Here is a 22,610-nt window from a genome sequence, read left to right as displayed (position 1 = left end):
TTATTTAATTGTGTGCCTGTTTATGGGGCATGATTATTAAAGATTAACGCGTATATACGTAAACAAAGTAATAAATAATTTATTTTAGAAAATAACTTTTTCCAAAATCCGGCTTTATATCAACCTTAGAGAGATGTTATCATCTCACGTGACGTAATTTATCTTCGCGCATTATTTTTGAGTAGAGCCAGCCAACAGAGCGGCGTTCACGGTTGGTAACCGTGGCGGCTTCCGCTCTCCACCGGATATGATTCGCATTCAGAACACGCGCGGCGACAAAATGTAGCGAGTGTTAGTGAAAATACAACTTAATGTTAGGCGAAGCAATACAGCCAGTTGGGGGTGTGTGCACATGCCGAAGAAAATATATGTGCGCCAGGCTGGCTCGGAGGAGGATGTTGCATTTGCACGAGAACTCGCGCTAAGCCACAGGTGCCGGATATAAGGCCTCTGCCACATGAGAACGTTTTGCGAAATCAGTGTTTTTACAATATTATATATTTTTAATAATATAATAGATGAACTCCCCCGTGCCCTGCTGGTTAGAACTACGGCCTTCCTATTAGAGGTTCTAGGTTCGACGTCAGCCTCCGACGGCTTAAAAATATAGATAGCAATATATCTATATATGGCCTATCAGAGGATTAATAACACTGCGTGTTAGAAAAAAAAAATCCTCAGATGTCCAAGAAAGTAACAGATCTTTGCTAACATGTCTAGTTTTCGAGATATACCCAGTGCTACTTCAAATTAGAATGAAAAAATTAGTCTTTTTACATTGTTTTCGAGTGTGAACAAGATCTGACTGATTCCGTTTTAAACTCCAACATTTGTCAGCTATCTTGGTGAATTCTAGCCTGACTTCCTGGTTATTTTCTCGATTCACAGAATATACCAACTGTATATTATGAGTTGTCTAATTTCGGGATTATCTAATATATCTGTTTTTAACTCTTCCTGATTTCTTTTTAACTTCCTAAAGAAGAAGTTTATGTTTTCATCAAAAAATCCGATTTGCTAATTTTATGTTTTCTCGGCGTTTCAAGCCATTCTGAATCGAATGAGACCAAATTTGGAAAAAGTATGTGTGTGTGTGTATGTGTATGTGAACAGATTTTTTGTATGTGTATGTGAACAGATTCTCGAAAACGGCTGGGTCGATTTCAAAAATTTAAAAGCCATTCGATGTATCTCAACAAAGATACTTTAGTCTTCTAGATCCTACTAAAATATTACGGCCCTACGACAATTGGTTTGACTTTGAAAATTTGTCAAAGTTTGCAAAAATTGGTTTTGGCATTTGTCAAAATTAAATCTTTCATCGACGTTTTCTCAAAAACGCCTGAATTGATTTCAGAAATCTAAAAGCCATTTGATGTATTTCGATGAGGACTATCGTTTGTCAGTTTTTTGCGACGATCTGCCAAGCCATTTCTTTGTAATTTGAAAAAAAATGTTAAACTTTGCATCCACATTTAAGCTCATCCTACCGAATCGATTTTAAAAAATCAAAAACTGTCCGAAAGATATTAGTTGAAATTGATGCTGATTAGTTTTAGGTGAAAATCTACCGAGCCGTTTTCTTGTAATTAACTGTTGAAAAAAAAATTTAAGCCGATTTTTATGAAATTTTTTCTAACAATATATATCATGGCCTTATAGAACTTACTGTAATATTACGGCCTTACGACAAGTAGTTAAATTTTAAAAATTCATCAAAGTTGAATGACAGAAATCGTACAAAACATTTTCATAATGACAATCACTTCAAAACAGAAAGAAGAATGATTTCTGATATAAAATTTAAAAAATCTCTTTTATTTAAAGATATTCGAATTAGAAAAACATTTATCGGAATTGAATTCTAAGACATTCATTAAATATTTGCTGAAACTAAGAATGATAAAATATGTATATTGTTATGATATAGAGGTCATACGGAATTATTTTGAAATTACTTGTTCAAAAAGATTCATCAAAACATTTGACTATATAATAAATAAATGCATTTATGTTCAAACATGTTATAAATATAAACAGAATCCGTCTACCAATTCAATACTTCTTTTAACTCATTTGATAAATTATACGTAAGGCACTAAATAATGTTTTGAATAAAGTAGCTTTAGTAGATTTATCACAAACTCTTGAAAAAATACATTGAGAATAATATAGGCTTTTAATCCAAGTGCTGATGTAAACGTGAGTATATTTTATACTTGAATGAAAAACAAACCCATACAAATAAAACATCATGTTTCCATGCCTATAAAATGAACACTTTATTCAATTCCTTTACTCAAGAGCTTCTCATATAATATTTTTAAAGAAAATGATTCAAAAAACATGTTTGATATTGTATATATATATATATATATATATATATATATATATATATATATTAGGGTGGTCCTTAAAATGGTCATTTTCGAATTTCCTTGCTCCCAGGGGCTCAAATGGTTCCAAATAGACAAAAAATAATTCTCTAAAAGTTTTAGCTCTTAATATTAACGTTTAGATAGTGCGCAATTCAATCAAAGTTTGTATGGAAAGAGCATGGAAAAAATTTTGAGAATTAAAAAAACGTGTTTTAGGCGTAACTTAGCGACAAATGAATGAGTTTTATTCATTCATTTGTTCGCTAAATTACATCTAAAAAACATTTTTAAAATTTTTGAAAATTTTTCCATGCGATTTCCATACAAAACTTTGATTGAATTGCGCTCTGTCTAAACGTTAATATTAAGAGCTAAAACTTTCAGAGAATTATTTTTTGTCTATTTGGAACCATTTGAGCCCCTGGGAGCAAGGAAATTCGAAAATGACCATTTTAAGGACCACCCTAATATATATATATAATATTATTCAAGTCGAATAAAATAATAATATTTGTTGTATGTATAAGGTATATTTTTAGACCTGTTTGAGCACTCAGCATGAAGTCAAAAGCACTCACCAAAGTGAAAAGTTAAGACAAATAAATATTATATAAAAAATTACTTGTCAATGCTCGAAGTTAAAATAATAAAAAAAATCTTTCATATATTTAATCCAGCCACATAAATAAATAATTTTTAAATGTTTAAATTAACGAAAAATATTATCAAATAAATAAATAAATGTATATATAATTAATTCACGGTCAAAAACAAAACTATGTAAAAAAATTTAATATTTCCAATATATTTGATGATATTACAAATGCAGTTTATTATAAAAATAAAATAACAACATTAAAGTTTCAAGATTGCACGACAAGAATTTAGAAATGTTAAAACGTAGAACGTTGAAACTTATATATTTTATAATAAAGTTTGAAACATTAACGCTGAAAGCATACATATAGCGCTTTAGAGTTACTTTTAGTTTACGCTCGACTTTATTTTCTCATAAATAATGTCTGTGAATAAGTAATAACATCAAAATTATAAAAATACTACTAAAATTGTGAAACAGCAGTAATTAATCAACTAAATTAGCTAAGTACAATTTACGATCAGCGTTGTGATCACGTGTTAAAATAATGTACCTCTTGGATACGCATTTTTCAGTAATTAAAATTTTCCTGTACTCTACTAAATTAATTACTAAATGATATCAATTCAAATAATTGGCTAATTAAAGGAAAGAGTTTTAACTGGGTTTCTGTTATTGAACTTTAGAAAAATAATGTAAAAGTTTCATATCAAAAATGCGAATAGTAGGGGACACTGGGTGCGGTTGTGCCAGGAAACGGTAGTGACAGTCGTCATGACTGCTAAACTATACATATTGTATTATTACATATACATATTGTATTATTACATATACATATTTGCTCCTCCTATAACTCGTTTTGTTAATAATAGTTTTTTATTATTTTACACAAAGTTAGTGTTATATCAATTTTCACATCAAAATTAATGTTTTTTGTTTTTTCCTGGTTTGGTATGTATAATTTCCTCCTTTTATATATTTATATTTATCATCACTTGTGCATTTATGTTAAATGTTTTTTAGATTACTGAATGATGACACACATCAAGTGTCGAAACGTATAATGGAATAAATAATTTTGTTATTTAATCTCTTTTTTTAATTCGACTGTTGGGCTGCTAAAAATTTACAAATATGTATCAACGTCGACGAAACTTTCATCATTTCATCATATATATATATATATATATATATATATATATATATATATATATATATATATATATATATTGTAATGTTGTGAATAAATTCCATAATATTTACTTGGAATATTTGAACACTTTTTAGAATAAGTTTCAATCTTTTTACTACTGATACTATAGTACTGTGGTAATTTCACGTTTATGTGATTATAAATAGGTCAATTTTAAAGTTGTTTTCATACGAACTACACATGTTGCGTGCCGAAGGTTATCTGTGACTTGTAATCAGGGCGTTATGCGAAAGGCGTACATTTTTACATGTGGGGGAAAACATTTTAATATGAGGTTGATGTAAATGCCTGGTCTTTCGGAACTATTTATAGTGCATATAATTTAAGAGTCTTGTTGTTTCAATAATGAATCACTTAACTATTTTTCTAATCTGGCTCTGTATCACTCCTACCATGAAAGATCAATATCACTCGAAAGATATTATGACTAATGGCATCTACATGTAATATAAAAATTATTCATGAATATGGAAGTTTAATCAAATCATGAATATTGGACCTAAGTTTAATCAAAGCCCTTGTACATTTATTATATTGAAAATGAAACACAATAAATAATTCGAAATAAAAACAATGAATAATTTAACTATTATTTAACTATATGTGCCATCAATCAGCAAGTTTACAAGTTCAAACCAGAATACATATTGTTTTATGAAAAAATCTAAACTTTGAATAAAATTACATTATATAATATATATATATATATATATATATATATATATTGTCTTGAATTTGATGTTTATATAATATATTTTATTTGAGTTTAAAAGTCGGGCGTTACATCAATAAAAATAATATGAGAGTTTTCAGAAATTTATTTAAAATCCATACGTATTACAAAATGGTGAAAATGACTTAGATTGAAATCATTTTGCACTTTGGTTACCATCATTTCTTACATAAGATAAGAATACGTGAAAAGTAAATGTATGGTGCTTTCTTGGACAAATATTTCAAAAATCATTCTCCTATGAGTGACGTTTTTATATTAGTTCTTACGTGTAATAGTTTATTATATGATTGAATGTGCAGCTATGCACACGAAATGCGATTTTCACTTGAAATTATATTGAGATCTATAAGTGAAAATTTGACATCAAAGCTGTCTGATGTTGGGCTTTGTCGGTAGCAGGAATCGAACCAGCGAACCCGGGATTAGTTGGTGCTAGTCCACGTCCCAAATACTTCTGTTAAAATTTTATAGAGTTTATAATCTAATAAATTATATAACAAAATTTTACAAAACCATGACGCTGTTTTCTGAAGTAAAAAAAATGATGGCAAGAGAAAGATCAAGTTGTTTGTATTTTATGTAAAACAAATGGTAGGTTTAATCAACAATAGATTTGGAGCAATTCATTTATTTGCGTAAATCACATGCATGCATGCAGAGGATCCGGCAGTAATAAAGTTGGCGTTATTAACGCATCCCCACACCAATGATTAAATTTCTGACTTCATATAGAGTCATTGATAAAAACTGTTTGCCGTGTAAATTAATTAACTTTTGCGAATTTGTTTGCGGTCCACGAACGCGCGTCGTGAGAGACGCGACAAAACGCGAATGCAAACTGCAACTGCATCTGCAACTGCACATCGCAGGGAGTTGCAACTGTGAGTAAATATTTTGCAGAAAATCTAATCTGCATAATTACGTGATTGTACCGTGCTAACTCCTGGGCTGCGCCGCACCTCTTTGATTTTAATAAAATATTAAAATTTAAATTAAATCCGCTCGCGAAACGACGAAAAACTTAAATATTGAACAGAGTTGCCGTGCCCGTGTTAAATCTGCATTTCAAATAATGCAGCTTGTTAAATTTTGTTTGAACTAAAAACAAATAAACTTTTAACAACAAACTATGCATATAAAACATACTGTTTTATATCATAGCATAATGAAGTATTTATGCTAATTCTTTATTTAGTGTTCTCACTAGAACTGTCCACAGAGCAAAGGGTAGTACGTCTAGATGCTAATATAATATAAACCAAAAAAATCAAAATTAAAAGGATTAATCATTTAAAGAACAAATAATTTTTGTAATAAACCTTTGAATCCACTAATAACTAATATACACATATAAATACTTCATGAGGTTGTAGAGTTGCGTTTTAATATATATTACAAAATAATAAATAGTTTCATATACTTTTTAACAGAATAATTAATTTCAGTCTACTAATCAAAACAACATGATTCACACCAAATATGAAAAAACGCGATTTTAACTGCAATAAAAAATAAAATTTAACATGTTTTTCAAAAGATAAATAAAATTAATAGATATTTCAATTAAGCTGATATACAATTCTGACAAAATACCAGATCAAGGTTATATACAGTTTAATCTTTGTAAAAAAATGTGGATAAATAATTTGTATTTCACATTGCTTAAATTATTTAGATTACTATTTTGTAATTTTTTTTTTCAAAATTAAAATTTAAGCAATATAACTGTTTGTCCCCTTTTTGGCTGCTTTTTACCTCGCCTATGAGGTGAAAAGGGACAGATGACAAATAGTAAAAAGTAAAAAAAAAAAACTGTAATTAATAATCTGTAATAAATCTCTCTACAGTTACTTGTTTGATACGCGTTATGTGTTGTAATGTAGTTCATTTGGTTTAGACAGTAGAATTTCTGAAAGTCAAATTGGATAATTGTGCCCCACCTTACCCGCCTACCACGTGTGTGTGTGTTATCCTAGGATTTATAATCGCATAGAGACGTTTTGATTTTTATACCAAATAGAACCTAGTAATATAGTTTCTACATGTTCTGGAAAAAATCTTTATTTCATTCAAGCCACATAATTACCGAAGTCAATTTGAAGATCATTTAAGCTACCAATATAAAGAAATAAGGACCAATCAGAACTAAAAATAGAAACAATTGCTTCAAAGTATTTTAGATACCACGAACTACATTGCACTACGAGGACGTATAAGAACTGTCCTGAACAGGTGTCTTTTATAAAATCGATTCTTACGAGTAATAATAAAAAATACGTGTTGTGAAAATAGGTTAAAAATAGATTCATCGTAAAAAGATTTAATTGTTGAATATTAGAGTATCATAGAAAATTTTCTACGAGGAGACAAAATGCTAACATTTCGGCTAAATCTTATTTCTAACATTCAACCAAGAATCATATACCACAATACCCAATTCCAGAAAATATTCAATTATTATTGAAACAAAATACAAATTTGTTTATATAAATAACGTAGTAATATATAATCGTATATTGACTATGATTAATATAATTATTATAAGTAATTTCAGTGCTAGTACCATTTTTATTATTATTGTAAGCTCTATTTAAATTTGTTTTGGAATTTTGCCTGTACTATATTGATAAGCTTCAATTGATTGAAATCCATAGAATTACTTGTTTCCAAAATAGACGATCGTATTACCCTCACGCTAACTAAGGTATTAAGTAACCTATTTACCGGTAACAAATCAATCAATCCGTTAATATATAAGGTCAGGATGGTATTGATCTATGTCACTGCCACACATGAATCTATTTGTCTATATTTAGAACAATACAAGAATATTCCATCAAGCTCTATGACAAAGGAGGATTTCTTGGTGCTACGGGAATTAATAAACCGTCATCAAGCAGTAAAATGAACATTAATCATTTTAGCTCGGCTACAACATAGGACTACCTACGCCCAAAATAAAGAATGTGTCATTAGTGAATTGTACAGCTATGTCAATATTTATTCATAATTATATATTGCCTCTTTGTATTCAAGCGTTTATCATTGAAATATTTATGCCCTTACATAGGTTGACGTGCATCAATAAATATTATAATTTACTGTCCAAGTACTATATTATTTTGTTAAATAATATGACCTCTCATGGGTGCGTTCTAAAAAACGACTGCACAAGCAATTTGAAATATTTTAAAAGCCCTTTAATAAAATTCCCTTAGGATTCGCAATCATGTTTTGTGAGACGATCGGCCAAGTCGTTCAGTCATAATTAGCAGAAAAGTGCAAAAGATTTTCTGCACGTTTCCAGAAAAAATCTAAACACACTTTGAAAGTTTAAAATCAGCCCGAAAAATATTAGTTGGGAGTTAATATCGCTGTTTAAGTTTTGGTAAAGATCGGTCGTGGCGTTTTTTTTGTAATCAGTGGTTGAAAAATATTTTACGATTTTGATGACATTTGTATATTGATAGCAGACATATATTTAACAAACGTCATAAAGTATTATAAACCTACAAAAAGTGGTTTAACGTTATTAGTTCATTGAAGTTTTTTTTTTCAAAATTTCAAAATTTAATGGTGACAATTAAAAAGTGGCTAAATCTCAATTCTCATTAATTAAACCATTTATTTACAAATTAAATTAGAAAATGTTTGAAACTTATTTTAATAAAATATAAAAATCAACAATTTTTATGTTTACTATATAAAATTTTAATATTTTGAATGATTGAAAGTAATAAAATGCGGTATATTGTAGGTTATAGGTAATTTGTTCAAAATTTCTGATTCATAAATAAATATATGAATAAAAAGTCTCAACAAGAAAATAATCGTAATTGTATTTGGAATTATCATTCGGAAAACTCGGCGGCATCCGAGTGGAAAGGGTAGTCATCGAATAGTGATTTCATATGTGTCTATAACTTAGAGCATGGAAATATATTGTATATGTATATTAGTTTAAAGTAGTCGTGAAGAAGTTCTGAAAAGAGTTGTGGTATAAGTTTTTATCGTAAGTGTCTTCCTTAAAACTTGGATTTATTTATGATACATTTCCATATAACATTATATATATATATATATATATATATATATATGTGTGTGTGTGTGTGTGTGTGTTAATCAGTTACGAAATTCACTATTATATTTATCAGGTATAACCAGAAAATTGAGACGTTTTTTGAGAATCTTATCTCTCTTCAGATAATTTTCATTTAAAAACTATTCACACATATTTCTTTTCAATAATAATTCTTTCACCAAAACATGCTTGATACAAAGTGATACGATTACATAAAATAAAATTTGTTTATTAAAATTTAAAAATATCAAACATTGTTAATTCAGTTAGTTGGGAGAAAAGTAAATTAAATTGTAATTTGAACTTTTGTTTACGTGGAAATACTGAAATACTGTCCTTAAATACGATGGATTAGTCATTAAATCAAATTATTCAAGAAAAGAGCGAGTGTCACAACTTCCTACGCTCACAATACTGTAGGTAAAAACACTGAAACTGATAATAACGACTTTCATTATCAGGAATATGTAACACCATAATCATTTAAACAAAGCTTATGAATATAATATAACAATATATAACGAAATATAATTTTTTAAACAAAATTAACAAGAAAGCTTTGTGACTTTTTTGTATTGATTATTCCTTTACCTTTTTCTTGCGTATTTTGTTTACTCAAGTTAGATTTCCTTTTATTTGTTTGAATGACACCCAAAAAAGGGCAATATATGTCACGACATAAAAATGTCACATAAATCAAAACTAATTGCTAATTAACTACTAAATTTCAATTTACAGCAAAATAACAAACAAAGTGATCATTCTGTATACAAGTAATAGTTATTATTAAAAGAACAAAAAAGATCACTTTTGACTTTTTAGAAGCAATGCGGTCTACAGATCGTGTTAATGTAGAGCGCTGACTCAATGAAATAATGGAAACTTGTTTGTACAAACATACTTCTTCTTTTTCCCTTTGGACCCTATCTCAAAATTAATATAGTTTAGCTGTTATGGCGACTATCACTAAGTATCTGGCACAACCGTTCCCAGTAATTGATTCTTTTATTCGACGTGACATAGAAACATATTCCAGAATTGAGACGTACAATATAATATAATACAATATATATTGATAAAAATTAAATAACCTTTTATGAAAGGTTTGCAGTTGGATATACTTATCTATAAATCATGTAATCGAACGGTATTAATACTCAACGTACACTCGGTACTGATTTTATCCATTTTTAATATTTGTAGTATTTCCATATATAGCTTCAACATTCTACTTTGCCTACACAACCTTAATCAAGAGAATAATTCATTATTCAAAGTTTAGTATTTAATGACAACTGATGGAAACTTCTATTGAAGTAAAGGTTGAATTGTAACAGTTATTCTAGAAACAGCTGCGGTTCGGTAATGCATAAAAGATAAGCGAATCATAACGCAGATTTGCAATCTTACATCAAATTTGGGTATGTAACATTTGTTCTTGAGCAGATATTCATAATAATGATACGCAATAATATTTGAAGAATAAATATATAAATAAATATATAAATATATAAATATATAAATATATAAATATATAAATATATAAATATATAAATATATAAATATATAAATATATGAATATATAAATATATAAATATATAAATATTTAAATACATAAATATGTTAATATGTTAATATATAAGTAATAAATGTAGAAATATATGAAAAGGTTCATCACCGATATCTCAAAAATAAGTAAAGTTAATAACTTTTCAACAAAAATATTTGAAAGTAGAGAGAAAAAGATGTACAACCAGTCATCACCTTAATTTTTACGATGTTGCGATCGGGAGATAAACGGCAATGTTGCCAGATTTTTTAGTTGTGAGCATTGTTGTTTAGTTCACGAGATTCAATATAATTTTTGAATATACGTTATTGTTTGATAAGATGTATTGTTAATTTTAAGTTAAATTTAACAGTTTTTACATAACCTCTATAAAAGCTTACACGTGTGTGGGGTTAAAATGAAAACTGAATATTTACCCTGGCAAAGGTGTGAACAATAAATAATAGTAAATAAAAAGTAAATTTAGGTGAAAAAACAATTTTACAAGGAATAAATTAAATAAATAGTTATTCTAAAATCTCTATAAAGTATTGTTGCTTAGCTCTGGGCAACGTCTTCGAAATCTGCTCGTAAAATTATTATCAAAAAAATTTCTAAAAAAATTATTTGATGAGGAATATAATAAAATCATCAAAAACCTTGAAAATTTAGTACAATAGAATACAATAATTCAGCAGTTAAATTATATTTCACATAACTTACATTTCTTTAATTTTAAACAAAAACTTTTCAAATGATCTGAAAAGATTAATTTTATAATTTTATTTTAAGATTTTCTTGATTTAACATTTTCTTCAAATTTTAAATTGTTCAACATTTTAAGTAATTTTTAACGAGTTTTTTATTTTTTAATAAATGTTTAATAAATTGTAGTAATTATTAATATTACTGCTTTCATATTTTAATAAAATATGACTGAAAAATATATTAAACATTTATTTTAATTTTAATTCTAATACAAAAAATGACTGCAATACAACAAATGCAAACACAAATGAGGCCTTTACTTATTATGCAAATTATACAATTTTTTTGACAAAATGTTATTACCTGTAGTTTTGTACTTGACATAACTTTTTCTTTACAAAAAAAACATTTTCTTCTACATTATAATAACAGAAGAATTAACCGACAGCGCTGATTTTTTCTGTGAAAAAACACGAAAGCATTAAAAATACATCGTCGTGCGTAAAGTACTTTGTATACTTATAATGTGAAATTATTGAGTTCCGAATTCAAAGTTTGCTCTTAGAATATCATTAGTACATATGGCATTCGTATCAGAAATGTCGTTAGTAGTCGAGTCGGGCAAACGAGCTAGGGCTGGATACATGGGATGGTCCCTTCGAATGAAAACACCTCGGTAATGCAATATGACACACTTCTACGTCTAATATAACCGACAACATAAGGCCCTTCGCTCACTATAGGTGAACTGGTAACTGATATTAGTTGGGATATTCATACATCACAGAATGGACAACGTCTATTGATAGTAAAATTAATTAATAGAACGTGCTTTTGAAAGTAAGCTGAGAAACCAAATTAGGATAAAGTCACATGAATTACAAATATATCTTCCTAGAGTAAGTGAAATTGGGTTACTATATATGTCAAAGATTATATTAAAATTAATCCAACATTTTCAATTCAATTTACAGATTTCATAATAATATGTATCATATTATATATGTTATTATTTTTAGGTCCTGTTCATAACAATTCAAAAAAAAATTTAGTTCATATTTATAAATACATAAAAGATATGTACTTGCTATACCAGTTCAAATTAAACATAAACAAATATTCAAAATCACAATTATAATCCATAATCTCAATGAACTATATTCCATGCAGGTCTGCATAAAATATACTTCGCCTGTATGATATATAAAATTATATATTATGCCTAAATACTTGATAAGGTAATACGGGGCACAGAGGTCCAATTTCACTTTGAGCAATTATATAATGAAAACTTAACCAATTATATCTCAACAAGTAATACATATCAAACGAGCAATTATCTGATTATGTTCAGTAAAACCCTCAGCTACTTCATCATTGTAGAAATGTGTTTTTGGTGTTTTTCAAAAAATTATAACCTAGTTTTTTTTACCCTATAGGTGGGGTAACTTGGGATCACCAGGGAGCAACCTGGTCCAATGTCGTAGTTTAATTTGAAAAGAATTTTGCAGAATAATAGCTACATTATTCAACCAATGCAAAATATAAATTTCATAGATGCATTTTTTACAGAGATAACACTGTAAATAACCTTGATCTGGTATTACGTCAGAAATATTCATCTGCAGAGTTGGAATAACTATTTATTCAATTTATCTCTTATACAATTGCTTTATTTAACTTAAGTTACTTTCTTTTTAATTTTTTACACCTTCGTCAAAGTAAAGATCGCTCAGTTGTTCAGTTGGTTATTTTACCCCATCCAGGAAAGTATGCTTTTATAGAGGTTATATGAAAGAAGACGGTTGAATCTAACTTAAAATTAACAATACATCTCATAAAACAATGAAATAAAGTATTCTTAAAAATTATCTTAAAGTCTTGTAAACTAAACCATAGTGGTTCACAACCAAAAAACTAACAACGAAAGAAAATACTTTTGTTATAGATTTTCAAACATTGCCGTTTATCACTGGATAGTGACGTCAAAGGACTCGAGGTGGAGGCTGGTTATACATCTTTTTCCCTCTACTTTCAAATGCTTTTGTTAAAAAATTCCTGACTTAACTGGTTTTTGATACATCGGTGGTGGACCTTTTTACCTGAGCACCCGCTCTCACCTATATAAGCAATTGAACTATAAAGACATAATTGAAAAGGTAAAATATGATTAAATTGAACTCGATTTGAATGATCAAATGTTATCACACAATATTTATAAGCTCTGTGTTTGAACTTCCATATGATTATTAATTAAATGTAACTTTAACATAATATAAAAAAAAAAATTTTATATAGTCAAATTTGATTATACTGATCACAGGGGCAACGAAGAGGCAACAGCCATCTTGAACATTTATCCAAGAGTTTTAATCTCGATTTTTAAGTACTTGATTGATATTGAGCTTTATATTACAAACCAATATTAAATAGGGAAGTAATCAGGAGAGTTGCGATAAACTTTTTTCATTTTCATTTAACAATCAGGCCTGACATGTCCAATGAAGTGTTATAATAAGTCCCCCAACTAGTTTTTCTATCTATGTTTGACATATTTCTATAATTTTTTTAATTAGAATTTCTCTAATACGAATGATGCCGAGGAAGGGCTATTTTCATTTGGAACTTTAATTCGAAAAGCACACCTTGATCAGGCTGTTCGAGTTGGGGATCGAAGATTAAACCCATTTGAATAATAAAATTGTGCAATATATAAGTAGAAGAGAAGGCATAAATTTCCAACAAGTATCAAATATTTCAAAATTCAAATCATGGATTTATAAGTAAGATTAATACTATCAGAAAATCTCAATCTCATGTTCTGAATAGAATAAGTTTTTCAAAACAATATATTTTGAAAGACGTTCAATATGAACCAGATTACTTTATATATATATATATATATATATATATATATATATATAAATATATATTATGTGGTATGAGGCTATAAATAAAGAAGTAGTCGCAAAGAAACAAGTGAGTGCACTTCGACATGCCGAGATGGAGCTCAAGAAACTTTTGCAAACTCCCACAAATACTTATAGAAGAAAGTGATACTTTTTCTACAAAATTACAATATAGAAAATATCAATAAAACGTAATAGTTTTTATAAGGTTCTAGCACGGTAACAAATTTACATATTATTTAAAAAAAATTACAATGGATTTTGATCAAAATTTAAATAAAAATTATCAGAAGGCAGATTAAAGTAAAATCTGAATATAGAATTAAAATATATATCTCTATTCGCGAATAAATTTTGAGCCATTTTATGACTTTTTTGACACAAAATGAGTGGCGATTAAAAAAATCGCTAGGTCGATTTTTCGAAATCTTGGAGTTAGAGTCGCAATTATAGATACTTCTAAATCTAGATAATGCTGTCTACTTGATTTATTTTGTAATACATTCTCAAATTGTATAATCGATTGATCTTCTATTGACATATCCGAACTAAAATTCTCAAACAGATCACTGGTGCTTTCTGTTTCGTCAGCAATAAGAGTACACATGGTGATCTTAATATCAACTTTTTATTGAGAAAGTCAAAATTTAGCAGCATACATTTTTGAGGATTTTGATTGGAGTTATGAGATCATCATAGGAATAACATAGAGAATAGACACCACATTGCAAAAAATAATTGAGGCACAACATCCTAGAAGGCTGAAGAACAAGGACCCAATAGATACTATTAAAACGTCGGAAATAGGGAATTGCAACAGTTTCTACATCGTTTCATTTTTTTGACTCAAATGAGTAAGTGTTTTTATTATTTGCCTCACAAAATTTTTCACTCATTCTGTAAAAGTACGGTATTTTTCAGTTTTTTTATTCTTTTTTTTAACATCAATACAATATTCTATAAGCTATTTGGTTCCATTCATTCACTCATACATAAAATGGTTGAGCTAAATTTCAATAAATTGATAGTTGTCACCCCAATGAGTGATTCACCAAATTCTGTTCATTTCTCAAAAGAAATAGTAATGCTAATGGTCTTGTATGAAAACTACTTTTTGAGTCTTCTCGAAGCCGGTGTCTCATGAAGATGAGCGACTACAAAATTTGTATGAACTTCCAGTACTTTAAAGTAATGATCATAAAAGGCCCTTTTTTAAAAAAAAGAGAGCAAAGCGTCAAAATGACGTGCGGTGAGAAACAGCCCCTAAGGTTTATTTCACTTCGGCTCTAACTCCGGCAGCACTCCTATAAATATTAACTCAGTCTTATCACGTTCGCAGAACTGTATGGGGCGCGCACCGCCATCTTCAGTCAACTTGCCGCCGAATGATATGCCTTAATGATCATTACAAAGTCTCTTGTGGAATACTTTCTTGGAGATTTACATACGGAACATACATATGTTTACAATTAGAAGGGTGTTTCAAGTGCAATTATCTCACGACGTATTAAAGCCTTAGTAGAACCCTGATGAAATTTTCTTCCTAGCTCAAATTTTAATATAAGTTACAATATATCACTATTCAGAGCGCTGCTATGAAACGAAAAGTCAAATTTGCAGTAGTAAATACAATGTATGTGTGTCATGAAAAATGATCATAGGTTTATTCAAATTTTCTTAATTATATCCATGAAATTGGACTTAGCGATCACTGACCAGTAATTACTGCATTGTGTCATAGCATTCGATATTTCTTGTTCTCAATTATTAAAAGCATAAAATATTGTAATTCAATCAGAGCCATTTTTACTAAATAGTGTTCATATTTATCTATTTTAATATTAAATCTTCATAGACAATAATATTTAACTATAGAATGAGACTGGGTACGGTTGTGCCACTTTTTTATCAGCATTCATTTTGTTAATTTACTAGTTACCTGAGAGAACAGTATGTTAAATGGTAATTTGAACATCTACGAAGAAACACTAAAATATTGTTCTTTAAGATGGATTATTTATAAAATCAAATCGTACAAGAAAATGGCAAGTGTCACAACGTACCCAGTTTTCCCTACGCTCTTTTATCATTTATTAAAATAATATATTTTTAGAAAAAATTCGTATGTTCGCATTGGTGAGCTCCTAAGTAAAAATTACAACTTAGAGTTTTATAAATGGACGAATTTTTATTCCAAAATATATGATATGCGACGCGTTATCTAAAGAAGTAAAAAAATAAATGAAAAGCTTGTTTTATAAAACAACTTAATATAGAACCATTGGTTGCAAGTAGATAGACAAACAGAGTATATATATTTATATTAATCTTTATTTTTAATTTACATGTAAATTACAATTTGTCTATGTCATAAAGACATTTAAAAATTATTTCGTTATTTTTTACTATTAAAAGATAATTAGATTATTTTACTATAAGAAATTTGCTAATTAGGCGGCTATTAGAAGGCAATTCAGTGGCTACTCTTTCCAGTTGTGATTTGTTTCATACTTTGAATTATTATTTTTGACTTAATTTTTTTGCAGAAATGCTCTAAAATTTTCATGTAAATACATATTTTTGATCAGTATTTACAAGAGAAAATTTATACCACTACTACTCAGTATTAAGTTGCACGCAAAGAATTAGAATCTGAAGTTGTGATTGCAGGTTGCATTCATAATAATATCAACAACACTCATATATATATATATATATATATATATATATATATAAATATATATATATTAGGGTGGTCCTTAAAATAGTTATTTTCGAATTTTCTTGCTCCCAGGGGCTAAAATGGTTCCAAATTGATAAAAAACAATTCTCTGAAAGTTTTAGCTCTCAATAATAACGTTTAGATAGAGCGCAATTCAATCAAAGTTTTATATGGAAATAGCATGGAAAAATTTTCAAAAATTTTAAAAATGTTATTTAGATGTAATTTAGCGAACAAATGAATGAATAAAACTCATTCATTTGTTGCTAAGTTATACCTAAAACTTTTTTTTTTTAAATTTTCAAATTTTTTTTCATGCTCTCTCCATACAAACTTTGATTGAATTGCGCTCTATCTAAACATTAATATTAAGAGCTAAAACTTTCAGAGAATTGTTTTTTTATCTATTTGGAACCATTTGAGCCCCTGGGAGCAAGGAAATTCAAAAATGACCATTTGAAGGACCACTCTAATATATATATATCCATGTACCTTCAATAGGTTTCACTTGGTAGAAATCTTTTGCATTTGATTTTTTAATAACATTAGAATACCTTACCAGCCTCATTATCACAAGAAAATATTGAAATATTTTTTCTCAGGGATTGGCATACATATCATATCAATCAACGTTATTTGATATTATAAAAAAGGCATGTGAACCGGTGTCAATGCAACCGTAGCGTGAATCGACGCCAACATCTTTTGACAGGATGATATAGGCTGACATCTATATACACGGCGATGTATGTATTTTCTTTCGCTTTTTCCCTTTTTCCACCTTGCACCTGCTTAACATAACTCACTTTGAAATATCACAACGAGTACCTACCACATGTCAAGTTAATGATGCCATTCCTGTAATAACATTATTTTGTAAACATGACCGATCGAACCGTACTTGTTCGAGTGGGGCGATACCGATTTCAGGCTGGAGGAATGATCGAGTGATACGGTTACTTTGCAGAAAAACCAATTTGAAATTGTATAATTTACGAATAAGTAAGAATTCATATTTAATAGATTGATATCAATTTTCATTTAAAAATATAGATAAAAATATATTTGGAGGTAAAAATAGCCCTGACTTTATTAATAGGGAAGCTAACAGTTTTTATAATCAATATATCTTGAGATCCACAGATTATATTTCTGTGAAATAGAGATGGATAGTTGCAGTAACTATTCCTCGACCGAATCAAGTGCAATCAAAATAATTTCAGAACTGTCGTTCATTATTTCATAATTAATCAATTTCTTGAAAAAGTGCAGTGTTACAACTTAGTCTGAGTTTCAGGCCAATTGTAACATCTGCCGGAGCAAGTTGTAATGATATAATATATATGAAATTCAAAATTTGTCGATAATAATTACGCGAATCAAAATTGCATGATATATCAATTTTATATTGCCTGTCAAAAATGACGGACCTGCACAGTTCTGTTTATTGCGGGTCAGTATCTATGACAATATTATGCAGAACGATTTAATGTCCAACGGAAACAAAATATATTTTAATATCGTTTAAGAACCCAATTAAAAAAAGCGTGTTACTGGTTACCCCTGTTACAAATATCTCCCTAGCTCTTCTGCATCAAATTAAAGATGTTCCGCATTGAAGCAATTTCAATAATAAAATAAATAAATATAGGTCACCTGTCTTAGAAGCAACTTGGTTAAAGGCAAATAATCATCGTAGCAGCTCATATAACTGTAAAGATCCAAATGCCGTTCAAAAATTATAAAAAATATATATAACACATTCATGTGTACAAAACATGCAGAATAGACTCTACAAAATGACAAGACTTCTAAGAGTAGAGTTAATTATTATGTGCACATAATCATGATCAAAAATCTCCCTAATTAATATAAGAATGGTACAATATTTAATAACAAAAATAAATATTTAGCTCTAGTAATAAATAAACTATGACTTTATACAAGTTTCTATTGAATTTTTTTAAATCACTTATATAAAATTAAAATTTATTTGTGTGAAAAATAGCATAGTGTGATATTAAACGTATCGTAGTTAAAAACAAATTAAAATGTAGAATTAGAATTATTATTATTCGAATAAAATTATTTTGTTTTATATTATGATGGAATATAAATTATTCATTTATGGATGATTAAAAATAACAATGAAACCCTTGTGTTTTCTAAAAGACAATTTTATCTGTTATAATATACATAAAAATTTTTGATCGGTGGTGTTGGTGGTGCAGAGGCCTCAGTCTTCCCAATACAGTTTTTGTATCCGCTATTAGTAGAAAATTTTGGTGCAATTTAGTTTTCGCAATTTATCACATCACAATTAAAAGCAGCAATTAAAAATGATTCCAGAACAAAAAAGAAAAACAACCATGGAATTGCCTTCTAATAAAAACTAGGTAGTGAAACTATATCACAACAGCTTATAGAACTCTGCACATAGTTCCGATTGCTCTACAAATAATGTTAAAGAAATCTTTGATCGGGAAGAAATTACTTTTCTAATAACAGGGACATTGATAGCGTCAATTTTGAGTCTGCCGTTCCAAATTAAATTGAACTTTTTGGAAATCTACTGAAAGCCTTTGACAAAGTTAAACAATTTCTTACTTCAGAATTAAACTATCACAAATAAAGTAAACGGATTCTTCCTCTCCTCAAATAAACCACTGACTAATTACAAATTTTAATGTCTTGATCCCGTAATCTTTTAATCTTTTAAGCGGAACTAGTTTGTGTAATTCTAATGTTCTGGAGATGCTTTCTATATAGTTTCCTCGAATCCATTTGCAATTGTAAACACACGGCTTTGCAAAGTATATAATTCAACTATTTTCTCTTTTTTCGAAAAGCTTTACTTACCATTAAATAAAGAGTTATAATTCTTAAATCAGCTTTGTCTATTCTTTCATCTAAAACATTTTAAATTTAATTGCCGCTAGAAAAATCTTTTATTTCGCTAGAACTATATTTTTGTTAACTGCTAAGAAATAAAGTTTTTTACTCGTCTTAAAAATTCAAAACTTTTGATGTATAATTTAACGTGATAAAATACATATCAAAATGGATAACTCAGATCGAGCATTAAACACGTTCGATCACTAAAAGCTCTATGCAAATGTTCAGTAAATAACATAAATGCTTTTGTAATGTAATGATTGTGTATTTAGTACGTCTAAATACTCATGTGAGTTCAGTAATAGCAACGTTTCATTTACATTTATTGAATTATTTACAGATATGTAAATCTGCACTTACACTTATAATATTGAATCAAATTATAATGCGTTTAATAATGGCTATAGTTTAGATTTAATCTTTAAAGAACTAGATATAATTTTCCAATAGTTACCAACTTCGATTTAAATAATGTCAGGAATAATAAAGGCTATGGTAATATATTTGATAAGGTTAAAAAACTAGACATCGTTACACCAATATATCAATATATTATTGATTTGTTTGCTTTTTTGTGATATTTTAAACTGATTACAGTAAAATAATTCCAATTCTAAAATTGCATAACAAATAAATTTATTTCAAAATTTTCAAAATTCTAAAATTCGTATTTTCCACATTATGTGGATTACATTGAACACTACTAAACAAGAAAGAGTGCACATAATTATTTAAATATAATAAAATTAAATTTTTCTTTATATTAATTAAACAGTACCAGTAATTAATAAGTACAATACCTTTGTCTTGGTGCAGTCAGTAGGGGAGACTGGGTACGGTTGTACTAGGGACCGGGATAGTCGTCATAACAATTAAACTATACTGATTTTCGAATAGGGCTTAAAGGGAAAAAGATAAAGTATGATTGTTCGAACAAATTTCATAACGATGACATATTTATAGTTGTGACATGTATTTCTAAGATTAAATGGATAAAGAAAAATCTAACTTATTTAATTGTAAGACAAGATACGAAAGAGAAAATGATTGGGCAAGGGCAATTTAATAAAAGAAAATAAAAAGATTTCACAAGATTTTTTGTCAACTTTGCTTCAAAATTATGTTTTGATATATTAGTATATTATATTCATAAGCTTTATTCAAATGATTATGTTGTATTGTGTTACATATTTCCGACAATAAAAGTCATCATAAACCATTTTGATGTTCATACCTATTATTTTTTAACCTATTTTTATGCCTGTCACAACCATCTTTGGAGTGTGGGCGGTTGTGAAGTCACCCTTTTCTTGTGTGATTTCATTTTATGCCTAACCCATCGTATTTGAGGACAATATTCCAGTATTTCCTTGTAGACATATGTTCTAATTACCATTTAATTTGCTTTTCTCCCCCGATAACTAGTAAACTAACATAATTATTGCTGCTAAAAAACGTGGTACAACCGTACCTAGTCTCCCCTACTCATCATACCCATCAACATTATATATAAAACATATATACATCAAGATCAAATTACATAAATACGAGTATGTATGTACAAATTCAAACAGAATATTTCAAAATATATTATTATTTTCCTATCAGTAGTTTGAAAGTTGAAAGATTTATTTGTTCCATATTATATTACATAAAAGGAAAAAGTGAGTATATAAGATTTTGTATACCTATCATCTGATACTAATACAATTCATTGATATATATTATTTGGAACATTATTGATTGTATAAATTAAATAAATTAAATAAATAATGGAAAAAAAAAATCACAAAAAACCATATTACACTATTGATTTTTGAAGGTGTCTTATAGTGTTATTTATAAGAATGACTGTCGGTAGATTGTAATTGTTTGTACCAAAACATATCTTGAGTTACAGATCCAATATCCGTAATAGTTGGGTTGTTACTATGTTTGCATTTTTCAAAAAATTTCCTTGCTTGCTTTTTTTAATTTCATATATAAATGGTATATTCAGTCGGTGTGTGTAGATAGCGATTGGATACATAATGATAAGTGATAGGGTTTCTCTTTATTCCTAGTATCGTTCTCAATGCTTTATTTTGTATAATTTGTAATTATTCATGTTTGTTTATTGGTCATACACCACGCAGGGGCTCCATAGGTTAAAGTTGATCTTACCATTGCAAGATAAAGTCTTCTCTTAATCTTCTGATCAATATTGCTGCTAAATTTTAGTAGGGGGTACAATAAATATAATAATCTATTAGCATGATTAATTTTGCATTTGATATGGTCGTTGAAATTGAGAGTTTTCTATCCATTACTAAGCCCAGATACTTAACTTTGTCTCTCCATAATATATTATCCGTTTATGTGTATGTAGGATTGAGGAACAGGTGATTTTCTTCTTTTAGTAAATAAGATTGCTTCTGATTTGGGAATATTTAGTCGAATTTTCCATCTATTAGCGTAATCATTATTGCATTCAGGTGTTCTTGAAGTCTGACTATAATAGTTCTATCGGACTTAGCGGATGTGTATATAACAGTGTCGTCTGCGAATGTTAGTAAATTGGTATTTGGTGCTGTAGGTAAATCTGATATAAGATAGAAAATAGTACTGGTCCAAGAACACTTCTTGAGGTACTCCTGATGAAATGGATTTGTGTTGCGAGAGAATTTGATCTTTTAAGTGTACTTGAAAAGATCTGTTTTCAAGTAGCTTTTAGTTAATTTTATAAGTCCTACAGGAAAGTTCCATTTAATCATTTTGTAAATGAGGGCCGTCTAACCAAACAGTATCAAAGGCTTTCTTCAATATCCAATAGGATCATCCC

At 28.5% G+C, this 22,610-nt stretch overlaps 1 protein-coding gene across 1 annotated transcript in view; it reads right to left on the bottom strand.

Annotated features, from left to right (window-relative positions):
* LOC113374961 overlaps positions 1-22,610 on the bottom strand; it is a 728,862-nt gene that overhangs the window by 422,860 nt on the left and 283,392 nt on the right. The gene's annotated exons all lie outside the window — the stretch shown is intronic.

This window comes from Ctenocephalides felis, unplaced genomic scaffold (genome assembly GCF_003426905.1).
Source record: "Ctenocephalides felis isolate EL2017-DRISC unplaced genomic scaffold, ASM342690v1 CF-g0.4_SCAFFOLD_01886, whole genome shotgun sequence".
In the NCBI taxonomy this organism is placed as follows: Eukaryota; Metazoa; Arthropoda; class Insecta; order Siphonaptera; family Pulicidae; genus Ctenocephalides; species Ctenocephalides felis.
The sequence above is the reverse complement of the archived record's forward strand: the minus strand, read 5'-3'. Positions and strand labels throughout refer to the sequence as shown.